Consider the following 9,432-nt stretch of genomic DNA (forward strand, 5'->3'; position numbering starts at 1 on the left):
TGACTATGAAATGCAGTAGTGGTCACATGTAGTGGAAGTCAAAAATAAAGTATTGGTAGGTGTGAAACTCAGAATTAACCCCCCAGCCTGGCTGCCTCTGTCTGAACGACTCAGGAGGCTGCTGTCCCTGGGGGTGGGCAGGTGGAGGGACTGGCAGCCAGTCCTGCAGAAGCAATGAAGTAAAACACTGTGCAGCCTCCCCCAGAAGGGGGAATGTACATGTAAATCTCCATCTGGATCCTAATAGAGATGATTAACTTGCTCAGCTTCAGCACAGCGGCTGACGGGCACCGTGGGTGTCTGCAGCGGTGCGAGGAAGAGGAGAGATGGGCACTCGGGGAGCTCCTCTGCTCACGCAGTCATTATATACTCAGTTAGCAATCACAGATTCCTCTGAATCCCACGGCTTATCAGTAATTTCCACTTGCTCTTGTCGCCTGAGCAGCCAGTGTCTCTTTATTCCCGGCCCCGTGTCACTTCTCTCCGGGAGGCAGCTAATCACTGGTTTCTTTGTGAGATGGAGAGGGCTCGATCTTGCTGTGGCCTGTCGTGTGCCGAGCTTCCCTGCTGAGCTGCCCTCCTGAAAATGGGCAGGGCAAAGTGTGAATGCTCCGGGGAAGCTTTCCTACCTGTCTGACACGAGTTGGATTCTCTGCGGACCTGCCTTAGGCATCTGCAAAGCAGCTCTCGTCTTAAAAAACTGCATGAGCAGAGAAAGGATGCTGTCAGGAGAGGGGACATTAGGGGGTCGCCTTTGTCAGTCAAGGACATTAAGCCAAGCAGAGAGGGAGCAGGTCTGTCTGAAGATGTCCACAAGGCCATGTTTTGAAGGAGTGCAGCCTGGCACATCACCAGTAAATGAATGCAAATTGCCTTGGATTCATCTACATCCCCGGACCTTGGTTAGCCTGTACCAGCTTATAGCCCACCTGACTTGGCGCTGGCTGGGCTATAAATGGGGGGTGACAGTGTTCCTGAAACAGTAAGATTCCCTAGAGGAAGGTGAATTTTTACAAGAAAGTTTTTAACCTATGGAATTTTACAACAGAATTTATTTATTTATTATTTTTCTTGAGATGAGAGGCTTGTCTGGAGCAATCCTGAGAGGGCATCTCACTGTTAAGGGTGGTTTTTCCTCTCTCCCATCAAAGACTCAAAGTATCCTGGCATATTAGGGAGCCCTTTGATAGCCATCTGCCCTTCCCCAGGGTTGTTATGGGAGGGAAAGGCAGTCGAGTGCTTTTTGCTTGGCTTCTTCTCCATCTCCTGGAGCGCTGCACAGGGCCTGGCAGCCAGGTGCAGCAAGAAGCAGAGGGTGAGGATGGGAAGGGGTCGTTGGGACCCCTCTGTGTGGGAGAGGAAAGCAAGCGAGCCCTAAGCCAGGCAGGAATGGATCTGTCCTTAGGCTGGAGCCTGTCCAGAGAGCTGTATGCGTTTAGGCAAAGCTAATGTGACAGTTGCTGGTTTCTAGACAAGAACTGCTCTGGCCCGATCTAATAAGAAAACCAATATATAGTGTGAAACCAATATAATTTCAGCCTATGAAGGAGCTACCCAAGCTATGTAGGCCTGAAGGATAAATGTATAAAGCTCCTGCAGCTGCCTACAGCGCTGTACGTGCTGTCCATGCTCCATGACAGACACAATTATTTATTGTTTGTCTTACACCAGCACCTAAAGGCTCCCGCGGGGACCTGGACCCTTGTGCAGGGAGAGTTGCTGTCATAAAAACTTTGCACATTGAACTGCTGCTGGGGAATTGAGACCTGGCACAGCTTGGCTCTCCCCCAGCAGGCTCTGATGGTGATGGTTTGAGATGTTTGAGATGCTCCTGGCTCACGTTCCCTGTCCATGCTGCTGGTTCAGGGATGCTCCCAGGGTGGCACCCGGTGGCTTCCCATGCCCTCCGTGCTGAGGAGGGGAGGCAGAGGATGCTGCACCACGTCTGCAGCCCAGCTCCCACTGTGCATGCAGTAGGAACTCAGAGGAGGCTCTTGCTACAATAATGGTCTAAGTGGGGATGGGAGGGATGTGGATCAAGGCAAAATGCTGCAAGGAGCTGCCAGCCTGAGACCTGAGGCTTAGCCAGGGAGCGGGGTCTGGGCACTGCCTGCGGGGATCCCAAGCTACAGCTGAATGCCACAGCCATGAAAAATGGCAACAGGAGACCTTCTGTACAGCGTCAATGATTTGTGTGGGCCCTTGTATTTGCTTCAGGAAAGTCAAAGGCAAAGCTGCAAACCCCTCTCTCTGTGCTTGCGACTGTGACAGATTTCCCAAAGCAAATTTTTAATTAGCCCCTCCCTCTGCAGTGCCCTCTGTAATTGTCACCCCCAAAATTTCAGGCTTTTCCCTGCTACGTAACAGAGATTTAGCAGCAGAAGGCTGGAGGGGAGCCCTCATATTACTGAGACTTTAACGAATTATACTACAGAATATTAACTGGTATGCCATAATGTATTATCATAATTAATTACAACTAAACTGCAGTTGTCAAATAAATGAACAAAGTACATTTCATGATGCATTATCCCTGCTTTTTTATTGTTTGTCCTCTTACTTGTTAAGCTAAAAATAATCAGTCTTTTGCAGTTGGTCGTCTTCTTGTCATGTAGTTCCACCACAGCTGTAGAGTTTCTGGGAGGCTTATGTGTGCATGTGCCTAAAATGAACGCGCTAACAAGCATGAACATATTAATGAAAAAAAAAAGCTCTAATGATAGCAACACAGAGGTCAGGATAACTTTCTTTTTTTGGCCTTTATGCAGTAATATAGAAGAACAAAGTGTTGTGGTGTTGGTAAGTCAGGCTTGTGCTATTTTGTCTGCTTGTGTTAGAGGTAAAAGAAAAAAATTGCATGCCATCCACGCACTTACTGCAAGGAAGAAGAGCAATAATAAAACAGGCCCCTCAGGTGATATATAGACCTTCCTCTAGGTATAGGAGACAAGATCTTTGCAGATAATGTGTGGAATGACCTTCCCAAGGTCTTCTGAGCATGATCTTCAGCTTCCAAATATCGGCAAAGCTTCACTGAAGGGGCTGGGCTTCATCTGATTTACTCCAGTTAGAGCTCATTTGGCAATTGCGGATAGCAGGAGGAGAAAGTTATGCCTTGGGTTAGTCAATTTGGTGGAGATCATCAGGCAGCTCAGTCCTTTTCCATGGGTGTGATTGAGCTCTTCTTGTTCAAAATGGCCTCATTAGCTTCTAAAGAAGAAAATTGATCGTCTGAGCGCTAACCTGGTGGAGCAGGGGGAGGTTGTGTGCAGAAATCCACAAACCTGGTGTACAAAAACCTTGGGTTTGAGCGTGTGCGCCTGCGTGAAAACACCCAGAGCCAGCTGTAACAGATACAGTGCCACTTTTATAACCAGGGCAGGAAATTTCCCTTCTGAACAAAGCCTTTATCTGCCCCTGAACACTGGCACAAGTCCCCAGGCAGGTCCAGGGCCGGTGGCTGGCACCTTGCCCCCTGTGAGGACGCAGCAAGGAGCCCGAGCTGCTTCTCCATCACTTGCTGTCGCTAGGTGGGCACTGTAATTTTCTGGGAGGCAGATGCTCCTGTCAGTTGTTTTGTTTCCTTGCCAAGATGCATGTTACCTCCGGGAGCCCTTAGGGGTCCATTTACCAGGGATAATTAATTAAATTAACAGCCTTTTGTAGGCGTGCTGGAGGTTCATGTAACAAGTGTGCTTTGAAACAAGGCGCTGGATTCCAACAGCCGTTGGTAAACTGTGCTGGTTGAAGCTCTCTCGGCCACATCTTTCACTGGCGTTAATCAGAAAGCAGTCAAATTCTGCCAATTTACCTTTTGCAAAGACCTGGCCCCTTTTATCTTTCCTCTTCTCTTTTGTATTTTCCCTTCTCTCGGCTCGGTATAGAAAATCTGTTTTTTTCACGCATGCCAAAGACCAAAATCTTTAACCACTCCCTGTCAGCATGATTGCACATTGATTGTTCATCATCTTTCATATAATAGAATTAGGCCTCATTAAAATAATCTCTTCCCCCATGAGCCAGACTTGTTCAGTCTCCTACAGCCTGCCCAAATTGCCCCTTGGTCTAATTAAGGGAATCGACCGTTTGCATCCATTCTCTCCTCCTCGGGAGATGAGGAGGAGGACGATGGGCAGGATGAGGTGCTGAGGATATCGTTTCCCACCTGAAATAGGAAACAGCTACCAGCCATCCCAGTAGCTTCTTGTTTTAGCAATGATGGCCCTGGTGGGTTGTAATTATCCACGCCGCCCTGGGTCATGGATCATTGCCCTGTAGCGAGACAGGCGATTTGGCAGAAAGGTCAGCGGCTGCAGGGCTGCCTCCTTTCCTGCTCAGCTGCCAGGCGGTCTGCATGCCAATGCGCTCCGTGCTGGGTGCTGAGGGTTTGTTCAGCCTCGGAGCTGCTGGGATGGGTGAGACCAGGCAGAATAAAAAAAGGTCTTCACCCAAACTTTCACAGGCACCAGGGAGAAATTCAGGCAACCATTTGTGTGGGGGCTTGGAGAGCAAAACGTTTACTCTCAGGGCAGATTCTCTTTTGACCAGTCACTTGTAGGAATGGAGGCAAAAATAGGGGCAAAAAAAAGAACTATTACCTTTTTTTTTTTAACCATTATCCTCTGTGAAGAAATACGCTCATCTCATGGCATGGACTTGATCCTCTTCCTCCTCCTACCTCAGTTTTGGGCTCCTTGCACTCAGGCTCACAGCTGGACAGGAGGATTGTGGCGTTACTCAGGGACAGCAGCTGCTGACGTGGCCTTGGGAGGTTTTAAACAGTGAGCAGCTCCGCTGCAAGGTGGTGGCCACCCGCTTTGCTCATCCAGCTGAGCTCAGAAGGGCTCTAGGTAGGGCCAGGTCAGCTGGGGAGGAATTGGGGCAATTTTTAACATGCAGCACTGGCTCCTGCTGTGGAAAAGGGTCCGAGTGTGCTGAGCGGAGCCCAGACTGCAGGAGAGCAGGGACCAGGTTTTGAACTTTGCACTTGCACTACACCCATGTTGGGAGGAATCAGGATGCTGCAGCTTTGCAGCTGCTTATTACTTATCCTCCCAACACAGCAAAGCTTTGCCTGCTTTTTTGTAGTGATTCAGGATACCAGGAATGTGTCTCACAGCACACTGCCAGGCTGTGCCAGGTCCCGTGTTACACCTGCATCTTTTTACTCCGTGCCCCGCCGATAAACAGCAAGATAAAACCACTGTGGCAGCTTTCTTGTGCCTGCATGATGCTTGCTGATTATGCCAAATTCCCCACGATCTTCTCTGCAGATCTCACATATCAAAAGTCCACAAATGCAGGACATGCTGCTGGCTCCAGACGAGAGCCCCTGGAAAACTAATGGCGTGGGATCAATTTCTTTAGCATTAGTGACGTTTTTATATCACCTCACAGCTGGGTGACTCTGCCTTTGTGATATAAATAATCGGCTGTAATAAAAATGAAAGAGCATCCGATTTGCTGCAAAAAAAGACTTATGATGCAAACTTCAGCAAGGTTTAATGGAGAAGAACGCTCAGGGAGAGAGCTGGGTGTTTGGTGAAGGGGATGGACCAGGACTCCTGGTTTTCTTCCCAGCTCTGGCATGTGGTGCACTGCCAAGGCACCGCAAGAGTCAATATTCTGGCCTCTTGCTTCCTCTGGAGCTTTCTGCATGACTTTGCCTACATAACTGATTTATCCATGGTCTCTGACTAAAGTAGAAACAATTACAGAACTCGAGTGTTGTGATTTATCAAGGCTGGTAAAGTGCTTTCCAAATGAAGCATTAAAGTCAGAACATCATTTCTAGGCCTCCTCCAGATGCTCTGTCCCCACTGCTTTAAAGGTCCAGATGGCAGGTTGGTCTAAAAAAAAAAAGTGGACGTAGGTTTTATGCTAATGGTAGGGTGGCAGGCCTGAGGGAAAGCCAAGACTGCCAGAGATGGAGAAAAACGGTCTGTTGGTGGGGGTTAGCCTTGTGCACAAGCTGTGTTTTGGGACAATTAAATCCCCACCTTCAAGGCTTTCCTCTAAAGTTCATCACTGAGCCGCAAACCCATGCTGAAGCAGGTTTTTGGTCCAAAAAAGAGCTGAAGCAGGGTTTTGGTCCCCCAAGTGGTAGGAGCTCCAAGCTTGCTGTTATTTAGGGTTCTCAGTGAACCCACCAAGCCCAGATGTGCCACGGCTGAGAACCTGAACTCCCTTTGGCTCTGGGCTTTTCCCCTATAGCCTGAAAGCTGCAGAGGGATTAGGTAGGAGAACATGGGACTGGAAGTGGCTGAGGATGGATCTGTTCTGTGAGCAACCCCTTCCTCCTCTTCCCTTGCCATGCTGCCATAAGGCATGATGAAAGGGCAGTGAGTGCAGCTGGGCTCCGCCTGCCACAGGATTCATTTATTTTCATAAAGGAGTCAAATTTCCACCGTTACGTTTTCATCTACAAACCATCAATATTTCAGGGCTGTGGCAAAGCCCTGAGTGGGGGAGGAGAGCTCCCTGAGTCTCAGAGGCTCTTTTCATAGTTAAAAGTTCACCGCAGAAAATCTGATGCTTAATAAATTGGAGCCTTCTCTGCTTTAAATCATTTTTACAGCAATTGCGGAAGAAAATATAATTATTACAAACTGGTCATTTGTTACTGAGAAATCTCATTAAATTGACTCCATGCTGGAAGGTTTGGTGAGGGGTGAGAGGGGGGTGAGAGGCAGAGACCTGACAGAGGGGTGGGAGAGAAGGCTCTTAATTACAGATTGATTATTTCTTGTGATTGAATGTGAAACGTAATCAGCTCATCCTTTCTAGTGGGGCAGATGGGAGCTTCAGGGACCTTTTTGTCTTCCTTGACCCACCAGCGTGGCATACTAATGACCTGGGGTGCAGGTTGGAGCCGGTGCTGCTGAAGCATGTTTAGGTGAAGTCGGGCTGGGCCAGCAATTTAACGTGGTCACGTCTCGTCATCATGTCTCTATTTCACACTGAACTAATCCTCCTGTACACCACAACCAGTCTGCTTTGCCCACATTCAGGGTAGGTGCTCGGGTAGACACATCCGAGCCAGCTTTGAGGCGTGCTTGAGGAGCTGGGAATGCACTGGGCTTGCTTCTGCTGAGTTCCTGGCTAACGTAGAACTTCAAAAAACCTCCTCTTCTCTGTAATCTTGGTCCCACCAAGAGTGATAAGTGTGTATGAATGTGTGTATGCAGGCTGACCGAGTGTGCAAGGTGGCACTGCTCTGAAATGGGGGGTGGCTGCAGGAGGGCACTGCCCCCTGTAGCAATCCAAGCTCCCCGATCATCCCCACGCCGGGTACCCGCAGCCCCGGCGTGCGACAATAAGGAGGAAATCACTGCTGCTAAGGGGGACGTGATTCCTCTTATGTTCTTTCAGAGGAGAAGAATATTGTGTGTTTTGACATCGAAATGGAGCAATTGTTTTTGCAAAATGATTTTTCTCTAGTTTTAGACCTTTTTAGTGATTTCTTATCTTGGATTCTTAAAGGAAAAAAAAATTGCTGAAATATGACAAATTGATAGACCATAATGATCTAATCGTGTGTGATGTGTTCTTGAGAAAGAACAAAACGAAAAGCAAGAATCTATGCTAGGGTTTTAGGAAAATGATTCCCAGACATGTAGATTGCCTCTTATTAGGATTAAGAACAATACCTAGCACTTACCAGGGTATTTTCCTTCACAAAGATCCCCAAACTTTTTGCACTCCTGAGTGTAGAAGGTTATTCAAATATTGGAATAGTTATTCAATGGCAAAACCAAATATTAGTGGAATACATTTTTGTCCAATTACCAGTATATGCATAGGATCTCGGGCAACAAAGCCTCCATAAAAAATTCATAATGGCTCAAGCACTCAGCCAGCTTCAGGGGAGCAATTATCTTTCCTTCACGGGTTAATACATTTTGCTCAAATAATAATAATCAGAAATAGTTGTAGTGACAAATAAATATAAAATAAAGGTTTGACAGTTCTGCATTTTTACAAATGCTTCTGTTAACTGAAAATATTCCCTAAACTCACCTTGACTTTGCAGATATTTCCCCTTGTTTTGAAAGTGCTCCTTTTCTGTTTCTGGCTACATCTCAAAAACAACAACAAAAATAACACACACACAAAACCACCAATAAAACACCTGAAATGCCACCCAGCTTTGGGATTTAACATTTTATCCCATTTTGCATCTGAAGTAATTGAAATACAGAGAAGTAATTTGCCAGACACCGCACACAAAGGAGCGTGCGAAGTTGGAAGGAAACAGAACCAGAACTCCTGGATTCTGATCAAAACGGGGAAGAATGGTGCATTTCAAGAGTTTGGATGAGCTCAGGGCCCTGTGTGGTGTATCTGAGAGCTGGCTGTGAGATGCCTCTGCCTACTTGCAATGTTCTGGCCAGTTAGCCACGAGATGATGCTGAGCAGCCAGGTTTGGATGGGCTGGTGATCTGCAGCGCCGGGCCGTGCCGTGCTGTTGAAAGCAGAGAAATGGGATTTAGCACTGTTATTTAGAAAGGGAAACGGGCCTTTCAGGCACATAAATACGTATCTTTCTCCGAGTGTGTGGTAACATGAGATTGCAAGCTTATCTCGTGCTGTTCCAGGCTTTTTCATGAGCGATGGCTTTTTGCCTTGCATTCAGCAATGGAGCAGTCTTGCAGCTGACAGTGGAGCTGGCTTTACTCGGGTATTTTTTGGAGACCCAGCGAAGGGACGGTGACAAACGTGACGTCCCATAACTGCACAGATGCAGCACTGTCCTTCAGCAGCGTTGCTGTGAGCAGCTCTGCTCCTGGAGGCCGGGGGGAGCCGCTTGCTGAGCTGCTCGGGCTGCAGTGAGCCAGGTTTTCCTCTGCGCTGCCAAACCTTGCGGGTCTCCTCTCGCCAACACCGAGAGCTGCCAGCCTCAATGCCAAGCAGGATCCGTGCTGGACTCTGCACAGGGCAGCCTGGTGGATGAGAGGGTCTGAGTTACTTGCAAGCAACTGAAAAGGGGGTTGGTAAGCAGCTCCTGAATGTTAAGTTTGGTGATTGATTCACGCTGCAAAACCCAGCTGGACACTCAGGGGAACTCTTGGAGGCTCCTGAGGCCAGTAATGAAATGGGAAAGCTACAGTCCTCCTTTCACTGGATGATAACAATAAATGAATTAAAAGGCTTCCCTGTTTAGTCTTAGCCTCGTAACTACAGCATGAGCAAAGATGGAGAGAATAAAAAGAAATATCCCTTGGAAGACAGAGTCTGGAGAGCACCAGCCTTTCCAATGCGCCCCGCACACAGCACACTAAACTCATCGGGACGGCAGGGTTCGTGTAGCTGAGTAGTGCAATGCACCAAAAAAGAAATAGCACAGTGCCCCTGCTGCCCCCCAGCAGGATTGGGATGCACCTCATGCTCCGCACGCCAGCGGTGCCACGGCGGCAGGGGGATGTCGGAGCA

At 48.1% G+C, this 9,432-nt stretch overlaps 1 long non-coding RNA gene across 1 annotated transcript in view; it reads left to right on the forward strand.

The window, feature by feature from the left end:
• Nucleotides 1–2,520, forward strand: part of LOC311422452 — an 86,959-nt gene extending 84,439 nt beyond the window's left edge. Inside the window, exon 3 of the long non-coding RNA XR_014685368.1 lies at nt 1,672–2,520. This is a non-coding gene — a long non-coding RNA (uncharacterized lncRNA). The remainder of the gene's footprint in view (nt 1–1,671) is intronic.
• Nucleotides 2,521–9,432: the final 6,912 nt, after the last annotated feature.

This window comes from Aythya ferina (assembly GCF_964211825.1).
Source record: "Aythya ferina genome assembly, chromosome: 22".
Lineage (NCBI taxonomy): Eukaryota > Metazoa > Chordata > Aves > Anseriformes > Anatidae > Aythya > Aythya ferina.